Below are 20796 nucleotides of genomic sequence, written 5' to 3'. Positions count from 1 at the left end.
GGGAGAGGGAAAAGCAGACTCCCCACGAGCAGGGAGCCAAATGTAGGACTCGATCCCAGGATCCCGAGATCATGACCTGAGCCGAAGGCAGATGTTTAACCGACTGAGTCACCCAGGAGTCCCTAACATACAGGACTTCTTGATGGTTTTGTGACAATAATAATAACCACCATTTTTTAACCTTTTATTGAGTGTCCATAGCAATTTGGGTTTTAAACCACATTTTATGGATAAGAAGGCAATGACTAGTCAGGCCATGTACCTTGTTCAAGATCAGACAATTTGTAAATTATAGGGCTGGGAATAAAACTTACATCAGTTGCTTCCAGATCCCATGCTCTTATGCTGCCCTACACTGGACATACGGGACTTCACGAGCAGGACTTTTTTGGTTTTGTTATTAACTTATATATCTGAGACCAAAGGCATACTGGGCTTGGGTTGACATATGCAGTGAATGCCCAGCAGAGTTACCTGCCTTGCACATTATTTTCTGCAGATTCTGCCAGACCAATATCTTAGAATTAGAGGGAACTTCAGTGATCATCTTGTTCAGCATCTCCTGTACTGTCCTCATTCACATCTAAGATGGATATTTTCTGCTTTAAAACTTTACTGTATTACACTTGAAGGACTCACTTAATATAGTCGAGGAGTGGAATGAAAGAGAAAAAGTCATGTTTGCCTCTAGAGAGGTTAACCATTGAGTAGAAAAAGTGATGTATAGATAGTGCTAGAGATAAGTCCAAGAGTCCGTTGTGTTGTTTTCAGTCTTATCCATCTTTCACAGCTTAGGAACTCTCGTGCTAAGGAGAGAGAAGAAATGTATTCCTGACCCATAACTGTGATGAGTTAACCTACTTTGGTAATGTATTTATAATCCTTTTGAGCTCCTTGGAGGAAAGATGCAATATGAATATAAAATAATAACAGAACTAACCTTCAAGCATTTTCTGAATGCGCAGGTGTGGTTTGAGCCTTAATGAATTTGTGTTAGTAAAATATTCTGAGATCCCAGTTGAAGGGAGCTAGAGAACACAAATGGCTATTAATTATTATTATTGTCAACTCCTGCCCAGTCATGGAGATTGATGGTCTCTGCCATTTTTTATCCCCACAAGTGTAGCTACAGGTGCCAGTCCATTGTGCCATAAATGTCTAATCCGTTAGAAGAATTAACTCTACATTGGTTAAAAAAAATAATGATTTCCCATAATCTATTCTGAATAAACTGCTCCATCCCCCTCTTGTTCCATCTAGTGACTCTTCATATCTCTAATGAAAATAAACTGCCCTAAAACCCTGCCCAGATCCTTTGTGTTTCACGTTGGCTAACACTGCAAAGAAACTTCACAGATTTGTATGTTTATGTAGTATCAGAAGACGAAGAAGAGGGGACGTGGTTTCGCTTTATCTGTGGCATCTTTTGCCTACTTTGTGTCATACTGGCTAGCTCTTGTCACCCAGAACATCTATCCTAGGTCTATCTCTGGTCAACCTCTACCAGGATTTTTCTCAATTACCGTATTTTAAATGGCCTTAACTACTCCAACAGAAGCTTCAGGAGCCAAGCCAAAATATGCTTCCCCGGTTTCACTCTTGTCCCAGGGAGGCAAGGGAGAAAGTTGGTGGTTGTTTAACTCTGCCCCCAATCACTGTCTATTGTCATCGGATGAGAAACACAATGGAAAGATCTGGGCAGATGGAATGGTTCAAGTACATCTCAAACGTGATTACAGAAAAGTCTCATTGGCTTTTGAGATACAAACATTTAGCTGTTAAACAAACTTCTACATCCCTACAATTATTGCTTGCCAATGCAGATGCGGCTCAGATGAATCCCAGCTCATCTTGAATGCGGCGTTGATGTCTCCAAATGAAGCTTTTTGCTATTTTAGCCAGAGAGGGAGCCGCTGGTATTCAGCTGAGTGATCTTGTGACAATGTCCTCCCTGTTTTCCAGTGAAGTTTGAAGGACATTTTCAATCAGGTTAATGAGGACCTGCTGATCCAGGCCTGAAATGGTTTGTTTACAACCCTCCACTTGCCTGTCCATGAAGAGCCATTCTCTTTTATCTGCCAGCCAATCGCAGCCCGCCCGTGTTAACATCTGGCCTGAGCAGCTGCCAAGAGAGGAAGCACACTTTCTGGCCCCTCCAGCTAGTAGCAAGTGTGTGTAATTGAGAACCTGTAATTGCAAGAACTCACAGACCTAGGCAGAAACAGTGAGGAGGAGCTGAGACGGGACAAGGAAGCGGGGGAGGGGGCAGCCTTTGTGGGGCTTTGGAGGTTGTAAGAATCACACAGTGTAGGGCATCGATTCCCTTTCATCTGTGCTTCTGTAGAGAGGTTCTTGTAACGTGTCCGACGACGCCCACACTACTTTTTAATTAAAGTAACAAACACACAAGAAAGAAACAAGACAGGGGCGCCTGGGTGGCTCAGTCATTAAGCGTCTGCCTTCGGCTCAGGTCATGATCCCAGGGTCCTGGGATCGAGCCCCGCATCGGGCTCCCTGCTCAGCGGGAAGCCTGCTTCTCCCTCTCCCACTCCCCCTACTTGTGTTCCCTCTCTCGCTGTGTCTCTCTCTGTCAAATAAATAAATAAAATCTTTAAAAAAAAAAAAAAGCAAAGTAAAGAAAGCAAACCAGAGAACTTAATATTTTCTCAAACTGAAAATGTGAGGGATCGTTTATGCATCTGGGAGGTGCTGTTTTGATCCTATGACTAAGTCTGCCCTGAGCCCAAATTTATTCCTACGGGGGACATGGCAGGCGATGATAGAAACCGGGTTGTCGCTTCCACCTTTCCATGCAAGCTCGCCACCCCACCGCCCCCGCCAGGCACACTGAAATGGTACTGCCTGAGCAGAAGCTTCATTTCAAAAGGACAGTCTAGTAGCCATTTATTCGGTATCTTCTCAAGAAATTTCCAAGTTCTCCCCCTCTCTTGGGGTCTGTTTCCTCAATGACTGTGCTCCTCACCCGGCGTGGTTGCTCTGAGAACATTTTCAAAGCTCTGGGTGAAGCTAGGTAAGGAACATGCAAGGTGACTGAAAAGGTCTGACACGCCTCCTAGATTTTTCCAGTTTGCCTCACCTTCCCCACACCCCTCAGCTCACTTGGGAACCTCTGTTCCTGTGCGTCTCCACCTGCTATTGGCTTGTGATGCAGTAGGGGCCACTAACGCTGAAGCTCAGTGGTCTCTGAGAAGCCCTCACAAAGAGCAGAGCAGAGCACACGGGAGGCCGAGGGCAAGGCAGTGGGCAGAGCGGCCTGGGCCAAGTTTTTGAGCAAGGTGTTGGCTGACGTATCGAAGATCCTGTCAGACTTTTGCCTGGACCTGCTAACAGCATGCTCGGGACAAGCACAAGAAAATAGTATTGTTCTAGAAAATTGAGATTGCAGTTGAGCATTTCATGATACATTGTATTTAATATGGTGGTTATAGGAGGTGTTAGGTCCAGTTATCCAACAAAGGTTTACTGAATGCCAGGGACTTGGATGGGGAATATAATGGGAGCAAGATAGAGATAGTTTCCATGCAAACTAAAGTTAAGTGTTCTGAGTCAAGAGTAATGATTTCTGACGGAAAGTAACTTCTCTCCTGGGAGGAGATACATGAACTGACATGAGAAGGATGACAAAGAGGCAGTGATGGTGCAGGTGCAGTCCAGTCTGATAGAATAGCATGTTCAAAGGCCCTGTGGTAGGAAGAGAATGTGGTATGTTTGAAGAACTAAAGAAGACAAGAGTGGCCCCCAAGAAGAAGGGGACTTCGGTTGAGTGCCCTGGGGTAGCAGCCTCTGAGAGAGAGATCTGTGGGCAGGAAGTTTACTGGTGAGTGTGCTCAGGATCAACACCCAAGGAATGGGCAGAGGGCAGGGTGAGCTACAAGGCAGTAGCAACAGAGGCCTCATTTGGTTCCTTAGATTGTTCTGCAGCTGAGATGCTTTTCAGAGCCCCGAGGATAGGGGGCCAAACCTTTCCATTCCCATATAGAAGATCTTGTAGGTTACCCCCAGGGAAGGGATGTGACCAAGGCTAGGGCAGATTTGGGGTCTGAAAGAAGTAATTCTCAGAGAAAAACTCAGTTTTGAGCCATACAGGCTTTTTGGGGAAAGGTTTACTTCTCTGTGCATGCTGGATAAAGGCACCCTCTGCAATCCTCAGACTCTGTCTTTGGTGATCTTGTAAAACTACCTTGAGTGTTTATTGAATTCTCTACTATAAATGCAGAAGAAGAATTAATTTTGAATGGATGAATCTGTACCTGGAATGAAAATTAAATGCAGTTTAATATGTATCAAGAGTTGGCAAATGGTGGCCCACGGGCTAAATCTGTGCTCCCTGTGTCTTCAAGTCACTCCTTTCATAAAATCTTTCCTAACTCACCCCACTTCTTCTGTCTCCCACTGAGGTAAAAGTCATTCTTCCCTACTTGTGCCTTGTTAATCGCATCATCATACTTGTTGTCACATTTTATTATGATCATGTATAAGTTTGCCTTGTTGGCAGGGTGGTGAGATATTGCAGATATAGACTCTGTCCATTCAGCTCTGGAACCTGAGCACTTAGCACAGTCCATTTCCCACAGAAGGCATAAGTTTGCTGCATGAATGAAAGAGATAAATGGAGTAAATATACTTGGTATGGGGGGAGGAACCTGAGGAGAGCTGTGAGAATACCATTTAACATTATTCAGAGTCTTTTATTATAACCTTGTTTTCTCAATGTTATTCCTATCAGCAAGACATTGGTCAATGCAATTACTATCCATGTATCTTTGGGATTCAAATGCTCATTCTCCCTCCTATGTCTCCCTGCTTGTAGAGACCTGGATCTCAACTACGCCTGTCTCTCTTTACCCTAGTCCTGTCAGTGCTTTTATTCACCTTGGATCTCTGCACTCTGGTTCTGACCTTTGACAATATCTTCACCTAGTGGCCTAGTTCCCAGCTGGAGTCTTAAATGACAGTCCTCCCTGAATAGCTTTCCATATTCTTGTCTTTGCATAGCCTGCTAGAAGTTTATCTTCATGCCATGTTAAGCCATAGGACTCAAGTGATACTGCTCACCCCTTTCATGGATTGGCCAGGATCAGTAGTCACCCAGTGCTCTGTGGTTTTAACCACTCTACTAGCCCTTGGGCCTGCTAGCTCTGCCTTGCTCTGATCTGCAGTCTTCCCTGACCTTCTAGAACTGGCACCAGAAGGCGTTCTGTAATCAGAAATGAGAGAATGGAGAGGTCACATTGCTAGGGGATGGCTACCTGGTACAACGTTTTTCCAGACGCAAGTTCAGTCTGCCTGAAATCTTCTCCTTTCCTATTGCAGCTCTTTGCTTGAAAAAGGAGTTTTCTTCCTCCAAAGGCAGGTTGTCCCCAGCCCTGTGACCGCTGAAGTGAAGCCCCAACACTGGGTGCTGACAGTGTAGTTGACTCTAGTACCAGTGAACAGCATGATGGCGGACATCATAATTAACAGTGTGTGGCATTCTAGGCTCATCGCAAACATTTTGTACTGCGCTGGATCAATGCAGAATATGCATCTCATAAAGACACTTCTTAGAAACCCAGGTGTCTTTAGCGATGAAATGAGCTAAAAATTTGTAAAGACAAGGCCCCCTGGTTTTTTAAAATGGCTCCAACCCAAGAGGAGCTGAAGGCTTAGTTGGCAAGGAGACATAGTGTCAGATAGCAAGGCTAATGGGTAGCCCCTCGATCTCAGCTATGAAGGACCCAACCGCAGGATTAATATTATTTTTCCTACAGTTGTCCAAGGACTCATCTAACAACACTGCCTCCCAATGTTGAATGCTGTGTTTATTCCTTCTCTAAGCAGCCAAACTTACTAATCTGGAATCAAGTCCCTGACCGGGTGACCCCTGGGAAGTGGAGAAAGCCAGAAGCCAGCCTGATGGCATGGTACCTGTTGGACCTGAGTAATCCTTGAGAGAACGCTGGTTTGCAGGGTATGACTGTTTCATTAAAGAGTTCTCAGAAGTGTCTGGATGGGTTTCAAATACCCTCCTTTGCCTTCCTCCACGTGAGTGGGGTACACCTGGTTGAAGCAAAGGATGAGAACATGAAACATCTTTAACTAATCCTGAGCTTTTTTGTTCCCTCCCCAATTTGGTTTCCGGTCATATTGGCCCACAGTTTTAGTTGTGGTGTTTCAGCTAAACAACAGCTGGGACTTGACAGCCAGCCAGCTGCAGCCTGCTAGAGCAAACACTTGAGCTCCTAAATGTATAAAAATGATAAAATGACTAGACATATAGGTTTCTAATTGCAGCCAGGATTCTGCAGCTGGGAAGTCACCAGAAGATATATATTCTGTGTTGTAATCCAGCAATCATGTGCTCCACCCCAACTGAAAAGCACTTCCCTTTCCCCCACCCCCAAGATTGCTGCCAAGACGCGAAGTCCATTTCCAGCCTGCAAATGATGTTCACTTCTTATTAAGGAGCTGACCCAGCTCTAGACTTGTAAATCCAGCCAAAGATTGAGCCAGGGAGATGGATCAGTTGAAGTTCGAGGGGGACATGATGATAAGGTAATGTCAGAAATAAGAGTCTGATGCGGGCCTCAGGTGAGATATGCGGGGGTCACAAAGGCAGCCCCCCAATCCAGCCGCCCACAACACCGTCCACAAGATGTAGAGCAGAGCCTCTTCTTTCCTCTCTGCAATCTTCCCACCCTCCTCTGCCTTCCCCTCCTTCCCTCCTCTCTTTTCCCCTGTTCCTCTTATCTCTAGATGCACACCCTCCTTCCTTCACATGACTGGATAACTCATCATCCTTCTCTGCTGGGCCTGTTCCAACAATGCGGAGATGTTCATCTTACTTGAACGTCTCTCCCAAGCATTGAGAGGGCTTTCTTCTTCCTTTGTAGCAGAAATTTCCCTGACATCAAATATTCATCCTTCCTTCTCTATATAGTTAGTCTTCCAAGCATTTGTTCTTGATTCGGGGGGGAAAGACATGACCAAACTTCTGTAGTAAGTTTTCTTCTGCTTGAAATTTGGCTTGCGAGACTGTCATTTCACAGTGGATTTAAAAAGCTGAGCTCTTTCTTTGTTCTCTCATTCCCTGGAGTACTGATCTTCAGCCTATTGGACTAACTAGCCTTAATAGCAGAAGGACTGGCAGGGCGGGGGGGGAAGGATGTGTGACAAAGGAGATCGAGAAAGGACAATACCTCTGGGATAGTGGAAAGCATTATCTGGCTATGTCATTGGGCCTGTGGCGCTACACTGCCCTGGTTTTTTGCTCTTTTGTGCTAGAACAAAAATCCTTAATGGAAAGGACCTTTTTTTTTGTTGTTGTTCTTCAGGGTTGAGCCCAGAACCTGACATCTGACATACACTTAAAAATAATGCTTATCAGTGAACAGTGAATGAATGAACTCTAGTCAAATCTGGTTGGATCTGTTTGTACTGATGGTAATGCCCTACATTTGTAAGATTTTCCAGAATGTTTCCACATATATCATTTTACTTGATGTGACTATTAGTGAGTTGTCACTTTTTCCCTACACTTCCATGAATGAGCCAGAAAGCATAAAAATGAGCAAGTACTTTGAAGCAGAGAATTTAACCAGAAGGAACAGTGGCATAGATGATCTAGATATATCACATACCTGGCCTGTTGTGGTTTAGATCAGAGTCAGCAAATCATAGCCTGTGAGCCAAATCTGGCCTGCAGGTCATTTTTATAAATAAAGTTTTATCAGAACACAGCCATGCTCATTCATTCCATAATGTCTGTGGCTGTTTTCTCACTACAGTGGCAGAGTTGAATAGTTGTGAGTGATGGTCAGGCCCACAAGGCCCAAGATATTTACTGTTTGGTCCTGGACAGAAAAGATGTGTTGACCTCTGGTCTAGAGTTTACTAACAGCAGGTGCACGTGTCACGTTTAAGGATGTCAAGGAAGGTAGGGAAATCCTGTCTGCCTTTGGAGCTCCTCTTGATTGTTGGGTGTGTTTTCTTTTTCTTTCTTTTCTTATTTCATAAAAAAGATTTTATTTATTTATTTTTGTGGGGGAGAGAGAGAGAGAGAGAGAGTGAGCGCACATGAGCTCGAGCTTGAGCAGTGGGGGGGAGGGGCAGAGGGAGACGCAGACTCCCTGCTGAGCAAGGAGTCTGAGGCAGGAGTGGATCCCAGCACTCTGGTATCATGACCTGAGCCAAAGGCAGATGCTTAACCTACTGAGCCACCCAGGTGCCCTGGGTGGTATTTTTAGATCAATGATCTACATAATACACTTAAAAGAAAGTTTAGGGAGTAAGCATGGGGAAAATAAATAAAAAAAAACACAAAAACAAGGGCTTTTTACTCCAGTTTGTTGTGGTGTCTCAAAAGGCTCAGCGTGAGGCACTCCTGAGGGCCCGTTGTTGCACAAGGCACCTGTGACAGCGTGCAGCCTCCCTTCTTATCTCAGACTTTCTGTTGTCTTTACACTTGAGAAGTCACTCCAGATGCAGTAATTAGGTCTGGGTGCTTTTCATCATCCGTGGAGTGGGTGCAGACTGCCTTTGCTCTGAGAACTTAATTTTTTTTCCCCGAAGGATTCCTGAGTAGAGTGAACATATGGGACCTCTCACACCTGTAGGCATTTAAGCAATTTCCTCTGATGAATCCATTTGTAACCCTCTTCTCAGTTATACCAACGGGTTCCTCTTCTTTTCTTTTATTATTATTTTTTTTTCTTGCAGCCTCTGAAAGATTTTGCCTTTTGCAGGGCCAGGAAGTCATGAGATATCATGAGCTATCTGGTTAGCTGCGGGGAAATTTTTGCATTTGGATGACTTTGTAACTTGGATAAGCTGGGGTGGATTTTTCTACAGGCCGATCCTTTTTATTTATCTGCATGAGAACACCAGTGTTCTAGAAGTCCAATTCCAGGATTTGCAGTTTGCCTCTTTATCTTGGTGACTGTCATTTAGCCTTACTGGTTTTATCAGTGGGTTATAGATAAGGAAACTGATTGCAAACTAGTTACGTGACCTCAAGATTAGATTGAAATCCTGCAAGTAAAAAGAATATTGAAATACCCTGTTTCATGGAGGCATCTGCTGTGTTAAAATAGCATAGACTTTGGGATAAGAGGATCTGGGTTCAAGCCACATCTCCATCACTTACAAGCTCCAGGTCTGTGGTTGAATTGCTCTGTAACTTCTCTGAGCCTCAGTTTCCTCTTCTGTGAGATATGGATGATCACAGTATCATCACCCTCACTGAATTCAACTCCATTCTATTCATTTTGACAGAATTCTCTTGAGCATATACTTTTTCTAGGCTCTTTGTCTAGCACTGTGGTTATTTTTTTTCTCCTTCAGAGTTTATGCTGTGCTGAGGAGTCAGAGACACAGAAAGATGGTTTCATTATGACTTGGTACAGATTCTATGCAATATGATCCAGGTTGTGTAGGGATATAGGAGAAGGATAGTTTGCTCAGTCTGAGTGTCCAGGGAAACTTCCTCTGAGACATGATACCTGAACAGTGATTGGATTAGAGTCATCAAGCTAAGAAGAGGAGTATCTGGGGAGGAAAGAGCTTGAGGGGAGGACATTGAGAGATGTTTAGAGGACACATGGAAGAAGACAGCCTGGCAGAATGTGAGTGGCAAGGGAAAGTGAGAAACCCAGGGTGACTTGGACACGCCAAGGGACAATGGCATCATTTATAGAGCAGGATGATCTTTTGTCAGGGGGAGTCTCATGGCCCCTTGAGAAACAGAAAAGAGTGCCTTGAACCCACCCTCCTTAATTGTGGAAGTTTTAAAGTCTCTTGATATTTCCAAGATTTCCTAAGGCTTAAGTTCTCATGATCTCCTGAGTGTATACACTTTCTTCTGTAATGCCATGGGTTTCTACACAATATTTATCCACATGTGAAACTGTTCACTTCACTTGTTGCTGCAAATCACTCAGAGAAACATTCCTGAACATTGTAGACTCAATCCAAGGGCTTGTTGATAGATGGTGGTCACCCTGGGTACCACGAAAGAAAGCTTTCCAGATTATTTCCTTTACAGGCCTGTGCTCAAAAACCCCGTTGGCCTTTGTCCCCTCCTGCATTTGGCCTCCTAGGACCCTTGTCTTCCCTCTTCACTGCTTCGTTAACACTCTGTTGTTTTCTCCTCCTCTTCCCTCTTTCTCTGGAGCCACAAACCATTCCCCAAACCTCCCCACTCTCAGGCAGAATGGTTGCTCCTTATTCTCAAAACCTTTGGTGTTCACTGGCATCCTGGCTCTTGTGACGTTGAGACAGGAGGTGAGTGGGGGAAGCATCACCTTTTACTCTGTTTATTAAGTTTTTCCTTTGGAAGTTAGTTCAGGTTCTGGGATACTACTTGTCTCTGGGACATCAAGTTTACTCTCTGGTTTTACTTCTCTTAGGAGATGCTTCTCAAAAGCAGTAGTTTTGTAGGTCATCTTGTCCTTTCCCTAATGTTCGTATTTAAAGAAAGGTGATTGTTGAGTATTATTCTCCCCTCTTCACTGGCTGTTCCCATGCTGATTTTATAAGTTCTGCAGGATAATATCTCAGTTTTGGGCTGAGGAGCTCAGTTTGTTCTAGTGGGCTGTCCTAGAGAGGATGAGACTGTGGGTCTAATACTCAGGCTAGGTAGTCACACAATTAAAAAATCCCAGTTCCATTGCTACGGGCTGCACCTTCATTCTGCTAGCTGCCCCAAAGGTCTATGCCATTGATCACAAAGTTAAACAGGTATGAATGACCTGAAAAATCTATCACTGCCCTGGGATCGTAAGCCTACTCTTACATCAGCACATTCATTGGCCATGAAAATCTTTATTTAGCTAGCACTAGGGTTTTTGCCTGATTTTTATGACTGGGATAATAGGGCCAGGACCCTTTTGCTTGTGACAAAAACTCATGAAAACTAGCTTAAGTCAAAAAGAGAATCAATGCTCATTTATCAGAAAAATACAAGGGGACAATGGACTTCCTCTCCTCTCTGCATTCTTCCCTTTAAACCTGCCCTCTCTTTCCTGGTTAGGTTTCCCAGATAATAGAAAAGATGATCACCAGAAGTTTCAACTATTCATAGCCTTTCAGTACTCATGGCTTCTAGATAGGATTCATCCTCTTCCTTGACAATTTTAGCAGCAGTCCTGGGGGAGGCTTTAATTGGCACAGTTTGAGTCTTGTGCATATCCAAGAGCCATTGAGTGGGTCTGAAGGAATGTGGCACTCTGATTGGCCAGATCTGGGTCATGTGTTCAATCCTGGAACTAAATACGAAATGAGCCTCTTCTGAAGCATTGGGATTGAGGATGAAGAATACTGATGCACCCAACACATGCCGGATTTATGCTTCCTATCCCAATGAAGAGGATACAGTCCTGGTAGACTGGGGTCCAGTCCTCACAGCCTGCTCAGCTCTGTCAACTGTCAGGCACTGGATCCTGATCCCATACCCAAGTTGTTGATTGGGATCCAGTAGTGAGACTGTTTACAGTTACTATAGTGCCATAACTACCTGAGGGTACACATCAACACTGTATGGTTGCTGCCAGAGTATCTCACTGTCCTCATATATATGGCAAGAAAGTAGTTCTAAATAAAAGTGTTAACATATATAGTCTTTTATACACATATATAGTCTTTATATATACTATATTTTATGAAAGTATATATACACATATATAGTCTTTTACTTGGGAGCACTGATCTTTGAAAAATAAATCTCAATAATTCCCACTTCATAACAGGTATACCACGAGCCATTATACTCATGTATTTGTTTTGTTCATAAAATAATTCACACATACTGTAATGCAGAGAATAATGTGAAGAATACACTTAAAACTAATGCTAATACTTGACAAATTGTAATGCTTTTACATATTTGCTTCTGGTTTATTCTTAAACAAAGAAATATTGAAGATAAGGTTTGAAGCCTCCTTGTATCCATTCAAAACCCAATTTCCATCCTTTCCTCTCCAAGATTACAAATACACTGAGCTGGTGTTTGTCATTCGTATCTCTCTATCTATCCATCTCTGTCTGCTTCTGCTTTTGCATTTTCTCTTTGCTTTTTTTGGTCAATTTTTCTATGCCTGTATATGACTAGCTTACAGTGTTTTCATAGAAAATGTTAATTTAAGTTCTCCATTAATTAAAAGTAAACACACATACACCCCCCCCAAAAAAACATCCTAAAATTAACAGCAACAACAAAAATTCCTCATATGTAACTTTTTCCCAGGTTGATCTACCAGCTTTTGTGAGATGTTTGTTAAGAAAAAAGAAAAGAAACAAAAAACTCCCACTATGATTGTGATCTTGTCGATTTCTCCTTGTAATTATTTTTGCTTTTGTGTTTTGAAGTGATGTTGCTAGGGGTATACATATTCATGGTTTTCTGAGAGTTTCATAGTGCATTGTTGCTTTGAGGGTTATATTTTGTCTCCCTTTATTCTGATTAATGATTTTGCTGTGAATATTTTTTCCATGTAGTAGTGATTGTTAGAGGTTTGTTTATTACTCAGTTTTCTCTTATTTTGTGTTTACTGATCATCTCTCTTTTCCTATTTTATTATTTTTTATTCTTTTTTTGTGTGTATTCTATTCATCTTCTTTCTTTGGATTTACTCTGTTTTTCCTCTTTGATCCTTGATTTGAAGAAATTCATTTTATGATATTTATCATTTACAATATAAATTTGATAAGCATTATTTTCTTATATTGCAACCTATTTTGTAATTTCCAACATTATTTCTTTAAACCCATGGATTGATTAAATTCTGTCTTTAGGCATCTGATGGTGGTAGAGGTGGTTATTATTATTAAAATAATTGTTCTTATAAACTTTGAGGTAATGCTTGATTTCTAATTTGGTCCCATTGTGATCAGGGAACCTGGACTATATGGGAATAGTTCTTTAATATTTATTGAATCTTCTTCATGACATATATGGTACCTGACAAATTTTTATGAATGTTTAATATATGGTATAAAGATGGACATATTCTCTGTTGGGAGCAGAATTATTTAAGATCAAGCTTTTCGATTACAGTATTTAAATTTTTATCTTATTTTTTCTTTTATCCTTTTTTCTATTTGATTTATCAGTTTCTAAAGGAAGTTTATTAAAAATATCCTAATATTATTTGTCCTTGGAACTATTTTATCTTGTCTCATGTTTTTGTCTTAAATTTAATTTCCCCCCAATACTAGTATGGCTAAGTCAGATAGAAATATATCTAGTGAATCTTTTTTTTTCCCCCAAAGATGTGTTTTCAACCTCTCTCTGGTAATTTAAATATTCTTCTTCTAAATATTATGTAGCTGAGGTGTTTGTTTGTTTTTAGAAAATCCAATAAATAGTAGCATCTTTTAAAAGATTACTTAATTTCATGTTTACTGTAAGTGCTGACCTATTTGGATTAATTTCTTTCATCGTATTTTGTGCTATTTATTTAACATAATTTTTTCTTTGCTTACTTTTTTTAACCCCACCATTTCTACCTCTGTTAGCTTATAGATTTTTAAAAATTCCTTTGTTTTTCCCCTCTGCCAGATTGGAAGTTATTATTTTTTTATTATTTTTAAAAAATTTTCCTTAATTAAAAAAATATTGAAGTGTAATATACATATAGAAAATTGCACACAAAAAAGTGAATTTGTCACAAACTGAACATTCACGTAACTCACATACAAGAAATAAAACATTGTCGGGGTTCCTGGGTGGATCAGTTGATTAAGCTTCAGACTCTTGATTTCAGCTCAGGTCATGATCTCGGGGTACTGGGTGGAGCCCCAGGTGGGGTTGTGACCTCAGAGTGGAGTCTGCTTGAGATTCTCTCTCTCCCTCTGCCTCTCCCCCTTTCTAAAATAAATAAATAAATAAACTGTTAAAAAAGAAATAAAACATTGCCGATATTTCAGAAGCACAAAGCATTAGTGCATTTTAAAGATAAATCTTTAAAGTTAATTAAGTTCCACTCTCAGAAACTTCCTGCTTCTGTGTTCAAACCTTCTGCCTCTGGGGCACATCCCATCCTTCCAGCCTGTGACTAGCAGCATAGAAAAAAAGAATTACCTATTATCTTCTTGCCCCATACAAACCATGAGGCGAACAAAAAAAATAAAATAAATTTTAACCATGAAGAAGTCTTGCTTATCCAGGCTGGTAAGTGCGGCAACCAGATCAGTGCCAAGTTCTGGGAGGTAATCAGTGATGCGCATAGGATCGACCCTGCTGGAACCTACCTATAGTGACCTGCAGCTGGACTACATCTCTGTGTATTATGATGAAGCTACAGGTGGCAGATACGTTCCTCAGGCTGCCTTGGTGGATCTAGAACCTGGGGCTATGGACTCTGTTCATTCAGGTCCTTTTGGCCAGATGTGAAGACCAGACAACCTGGTTTTTGGTAAGTCTGGGGCAGGCCATGGGCCGCTCTGTAGAGTGGCCAAGCTGGTTGCCTCAGTCCTGGATGTGGTGTAGAAGGAGGCAGACAGCCCTGACTGCCTGCAGGGCTTCCAGTGGAGCCGCTTGCTGGGTGGGGCACAGGCTCCAGAGCGCGGCACCTTGCTCATCAGCAAGACCACATCATGAACACCTTCAGGTGGTACCCTCACCCAAAGTGTCCCACACTGTGGCTGAGCCCTACGACACCACCCTCTCTGTTCATTAGATGGTAGAGAACACAGATGAGACCCACTGCATGGACAACTGGGCCCTTTAGGACTTCGGCTTCCACACCATTAAGCTGACCACATCCCGCTGAAGGGGCCTGAACCACCTGGTCTCAGCCACCATGTGCAGCATCACCACCTGCCTCCATTTCCTGGTCAGCTCAGCACTGGCTTCCGCAAGCCAGCATTCAAGTTAGTGCCCTTCCTGCATCTCCACCTCTTCGTGCCTGGCTTTGCCCCTCTGACCAGCCATGGAAGCCAGTGGTGTGGGGCCCTCACTGTGCCCAAACTCACCTGGCAGGTCTTTGATGCCAAGAACATGATGTCTGCCAGTTCATGGCCATGTTCCGGCACAAGGTCATCTCAACTGGTATGCAGGTGAGGGCATGGACCAGATGGAGTTCACTGAAGCTGAGAGCAGCAGGAATGACCTTGTACCAGCAGTACCAGGATGCCACCGCAGAAGAAGAGGAGGCCTAAGGCAGAGCACCATCACCTCAGGCTTCTCAGCTCCCCAGCCTTCTTCCTCAACTGCCCCTTTCCTGTCCCTCAGAATTTCCATTTCCCTCCTCTATCTTGTTTTGTTTTTGTTTTCCTTTTTTGGAGTGGAGGGCCCTAGGACAGTACGTGGCACATAATAGGCACTCAATAAATATTTATTTTTGTTAAATGTCTCCTCTCTTCCATTCTGGGAAACCTAGATTTCTGCCCTTCTGGGTGACCCTGTATTTCCTTTTGGTGCCCCCTTCTCCCCTCTGTCCATTTGATATTTCCCTTGGTTTTTAAGATAATTCTCCAGGAAGCTGGGTTTCATTGGATCCCCTTTAGAACCATGCACTGCAAACCCAGTTCATGGCCACCATCCTAAGTCCATGTGGTAGCCCAGGGGAAAGGAAACCAAGCTACCTCATAGCAGGTAGCAGTACCTATAAGGAAGGGGTAGGGTTTTCCTTTCTAGAGCAGTTTTGGAGAGGGGGATCCAGGCTATTGAAGTCCTAATTTCCAGGTGTTTCCCTGCTCCTCTCTCAGCTTCAGGGGAGGTGTTAACAGTATTATCTCCATTTTTAGTCTCCTTCCAAGCTCTGTTCCAAGCTGTTTCCTTTGCAGGGGTTTGCCCCCACTCTGTCAAGTACCATCCTTCCCTCTCCTACTTTACCTCCTTCACATGTTGGGTTCCATCTTTTTCCCCTGGTCAGAGAAGGGGGCCAAGAGGGAGAAGAGAGACTGGCCTTGTTCCCAAAACCCCCAGAAAGTCCCATCCCTCCCCTTTTCTTAACAAAAACCCAGCCCTGCTGTGTATATATGGAAAGGTGTGTACTGCCACCTGAATATTGGAGTTATTCCTCCAGAGAGGGGACAAGGAGACCCTTCGTCTTTTGGCAGTATCTTATCTCTTCCTTTTGCTATTCCCTTCCTCTCCCCACCCTTGGTTTTGTCCAATCCTACCCTTCAAATTTCTATTTTGTGTTGAACTAGCTTTTTTTTTTTCCATATTGAAATGATGACATTGCCCCAAGAGCCAAAAATACATGAGAATTGAAAAAAAAATAAAGTTAATTAAGTTCTGTAAATTAGCTAAAGTTATATGGTATCTCTATACTTTTCCATATGGGATGAGGACTTGAACAAACCTAACTAGTCATTAAACACTGTTTCTCACCTTCTTTAATGTTGTTTTTAACTTTAATTTCACTTAATTGAAGCAAAGAAAGTCAATTATTTTATATTTCTGCAGTTACATAAATTTACCCAGTTGCATCTCACTTCCTCTCTGTGGGCTGTTTTTGCTTCTTCCTAAAGTACATCCTGTAGTAGTTTTTTCAGTACTGATTTATGAGAAGGAAACTCTAAACTTCATTTCATGTCTAAAAATATCTTTATTTCATTTCACTTGAATGACTTTTCATGCTGACATAAAATTCCAATTTGACAATTAGGAATTGTCAAACTGGACAGTCAATACTTGAAATTTTTTTTCTCCATTGTCTTCAGGTATTTATCATTAATAATGTTAAACCCACACAATATAATTGACATTTATTTGAAAGAAATTTGTCTTTTCTATTTGATAGTTTTTAAGAACATTTCTTTCAATTTTCACTATAGGGTGTCCTCCTATTTTCAGTATGGCATCTCCCCCTTCTCCCATCTGTGCTTGATGACCCCACCTGTGGGTTCTGTATGGTTCTGCCCCTTGAGAATAAATCTTCAGTCTTCTGACATGGAAGGGAAAGAAAGGTTGCTTAGTTGTATAACATGGGGGATGGGATCTGAGGGTCTGATTTCTTTTCATACAGACTTTCAACCAATACTGTATTTGGAAATTGTCTGTATGTCTCATAGTCAGAGACACCATTTGCATCCATTTTATGATCTCTTTCTCTTGTAAATTGGCTTCCTTTCTTTTGATGTGTAAATTTGAGGGATCTCTGATCTGCTAATTCACATAGCACTAGACCATCTGCTTTCAGTCTCTCAATATTTAGATATTTCTTGTCTGTTGTCATGTCTTCTATTTTCTGTGTGTTTGGAGATTTATGAATATTATTAAAATCCTTTACAGTAATTTTGGAGGGGGGTCCTGGAGATATAATGGATGAGTGCATATATTCAATCTTCAGTGTTTAAATAAAAATCCTTTCCATTAAGATTTTACAGACATTGGAAATTCTATTAACAGAAGATAGAGTCCTTCATTTCATAATTAGAAATATCCCAGGGAGACATAGCACATTAACTTATAATTATAAATGGCTGTTATGCTTCCCTCTTTATAATTGACCCCCGATTCAGAATTAATTGCTTCCATATCCCTGTTATATCTCCTTCACATATTTACAGTTTTTGGTTGGCAGGCCTCAATAACTAGACTGTTAACTAGTTGGGATTATGTTCAAGGCACTTTTGCACTTGAGTATCTTTGGTCGTGATCACAGTGCTTGGTGCAGAGGACACTTCATAAATGCTTCTTCAATAAAATGGAATAATTTAGAATCGAATTAGCACAAAAACTTTCAGCTATGACAAGAGTGTTTCTCACCCATTGGCAAGAAATTTCAACCAGATGTTCCCTGTGTTCCCAGATTTTTCTCCCAGATTTGCCACACGATTTGATTGATCATTGGGTTTGGCAACTGGCATTATGAGGAGATTAAAACCTCAAGTAATGCTAAATTAACAATATTCCTTTATGTTTTTATAGTTCTTTTATTGTCTTAAGATGTTTCTGTAGTCATATGTTTTTTTAATCCTCGTATATCCCTGCAATATCAGAGAGTTACAAGGTGTACTTTGTTTTGTTTTTGTGTATTCTTTCGAAGAATACAAGGTACTGGTGGGGATAATTATCATCAATTTGGGAAAATAAAAGAGTATTTCCTTCTTTAATGTGATTTTCTGTAAAACTATGAGAAGCCAAGGGTAAAGAGACCTCTCTTTATTTTTTTATATATACAAAATAAAGTTCCTATTTAGTACAAACGGCTAGACACAATTTTAAGTATCCCAGATATTCTTGCCTACACAATAGCTGACATCCAACAAAGGTCAGCAAGAGGATTAATGACCATTTCTGCCTAGAGTATAAAGAGTTGCTATTGTTAATTCTGAATATTGTCTATTCTATCCCTAAAGAAACAGGAGGCCTGGGGATTGTGGCTGGGCTGTGGTTCCAGGAGAGAGGAATGGTATTATGGGTTTGGCAAAGGTGAGGGTCTGTGCCTAGACACTTTGAACAAAGTGAAATGGAACCATGAAGCTGTGATTACACAAGGGAATGTTTGCAAAATCAAGGGAAAGATCCAGAGCAAGACAGCCTGGTAAGAGCTTTAAGAGGATGCTAATTCAGACTAAAAAGAAGGAATGCACATTGAATAAGTTTATTTATTGTGGAATAAACAAAGAATGCAACCTCTGACCTCCACTAATTGGTATTTACAGTTTAGTTCTCTCAACTAGGTTTATAGAATGAAGTGTGTGTGGGCGCCTGGGTGGCTCAGTCATTAAGCGTCTGCCTTCGTCTCAGGTCATGATCCCGGGGTCCTGGGATCGAGCCCTGCATCGGGCTCCCTGCTCGGCAGGAAGCCTGCTTCTCCCTCTCCCACTCCCCCTGCTTGTGTTCCTCCTCTCGCTATCTTTCTCTCTGTCAAATACATATATAAAATCTTAAAAAAAAAAAAAAAAGAGTGTGTGTGTGTGTGTGTCTGTGTAAAGTAAACTTTGTGCCCAATGAGGGGCTAGAACTCATGACCCCAAGATCAAGAGTTGCATGCTCCAGGTGCCCCATGGAATGAGGTTTTGAGCTTCAATTTAGCTAGTATGAAGCTGTGCATTTTTAAATGCTTTAAAGGAAGCTAAAGTGGTAAATAAATCATTCTGCCATCTTAAACTGTCCACAAGGTGTTCAGTGAAAGTAGTGACCTGGTTAGCAGCCAGGAGACCCAAGTTTCAAATCTGCAATTGAATATAAAACATTCAATTGTTATGTAAATGGTGGGGAATAGGGGAATACTCCTTCCTCTTCAGAAAGATCAAATTAATTAACATCGTATCATAGCATCAGGGATATCGTCTGCTAATACCTAGCAGCTTTTCAGGTGTGACTCCCTTGGTTATCTAAAGAGTTTGTCAGTCTCCTCTCTGAGCTATTTTTATGTTAGCTGTGAGAAAGCCGAGTAACCTCAGTGTCTGTGGCCATTGCTGACTTGTCAGACAAAATGGGCAACTGGTACTACTGTTTTCTTCTCCTGAAAAAAAGACAGATAAACATCCATCATATAGGTAGGACTTCAGAGCTTTATGGTGACAGCTGATGGAAATGCCTTTCATGCCTGTAGGTTTGTGGAGGGAGGCTTTGTCTCTCTCAAGGCTTGCTGATGATCATTACCTTGCAGAGAACTTACCAACACCTTATGCTTGACCTCAAAATGAAAGTTGGAGATTCACATGGTGGGCAAGAAAGGTGAGGACAGGGGCGCTGGGTGGCTCAGTCAGTTAAGCGTCTGCGCTTGGCACAGGGCTCAAGGAGTGTGCTTCTCCTTCTGCCTCCTCCCCCCTGCTCATGCTCTGTCTCTGTTTCTCTCTCTCTCTCTCTCAAATAAATATATAAAATCTTAAAAAAAAAAAAAGTTGAGGACAAGTCAAAACACCTGATGTAATTTAAGCAAGACCCTTAATAAACAAGTAGAATCAAGATATTCAAAATTAATGTAGTTCCTAACGTAAGTATATTTAGTATGTTAGATGTATTTTAATGTATCATTGCTGTGATTTGGTATATGTGAAAAATTTTGGAAAGCAAGCTGTGTAGCTTCAGATTTTCTAACATTATTCATAAGGCTCTTCTACATTTCATCTCCAGCTAGATGATTAATAAATAGGGAACTTGAGCTATAAAAAAAAAAAGAAATCTGAAGACAGGTTATTCCACGTTTCAGTGTGTAAATAGGTAGACATATGCTGATAGAGTAAAACCTCAGTAATTAGGGGGCTAGTTGATGGAGTCTGTGCAATATGTAATGCTATTTTTCACAATTTTGGTAATTGCATTTACAAAATTGGGGTATAATTCACATACCATGAAATTCAGCCATTTCAAGTGTGTAATTAAGTGGTTTTTAATATATTCACAAAGTGGGGGTGCCTCAGTCCATTGAACATCTGACGTCGGCTCAGGTCATGATCTTGGGGTCCTGGGATTGAGCCCTTGTCAGGCTCTGGGCTCAGTGGGGAGTCTGCTTCTCCTTCTCCCTCTGTCCCTCCCCCTGCTCCTGCTCTCTCTCTCTCAAATAAATAAAATCTTTTAAAAATATATATTCACAAAGTGGTAAAACCATCAACAATCTCTTATTTCAGTACATTTTCATTACCCCAGTGGAAATGGTATACCCATTAGTAGTCATTCCCAATTCTCTCATCCTCACAGTCCCTGGAAATCACTAATGTATTCTGTCTCTATGAATTTGCCTATTCTGGACATTTCATAAAAATAGTGTCATATCATATGTTGTTCTTTATATCTGGCTTCTTTCACTTAGCATAGGGTTTTCAAAGTTCATCCAAGTTGCATGTTTGACTTAATAATGATTTAATAATATTCAATTGAATGGACATACCACATTT

At 41.6% G+C, this 20796-nt stretch overlaps 1 protein-coding gene and 1 pseudogene across 1 annotated transcript in view; both read left to right on the top strand.

The window, feature by feature from the left end:
- AGBL1 (AGBL carboxypeptidase 1) overlaps positions 1-20796 on the top strand; it is a 706519-nt gene that overhangs the window by 322873 nt on the left and 362850 nt on the right. The gene's annotated exons all lie outside the window — the stretch shown is intronic.
- Positions 11307-15058, top strand: LOC118541417 (tubulin beta chain pseudogene; annotated as a pseudogene).

The sequence above is a fragment of the Halichoerus grypus genome, chromosome 8 (assembly GCF_964656455.1).
Source record: "Halichoerus grypus chromosome 8, mHalGry1.hap1.1, whole genome shotgun sequence".
NCBI classification, from domain to species: domain Eukaryota; kingdom Metazoa; phylum Chordata; class Mammalia; order Carnivora; family Phocidae; genus Halichoerus; species Halichoerus grypus.
Note: the sequence above shows the minus strand (reverse complement) of the source record. Positions and strands in the feature narration are given on the sequence as shown.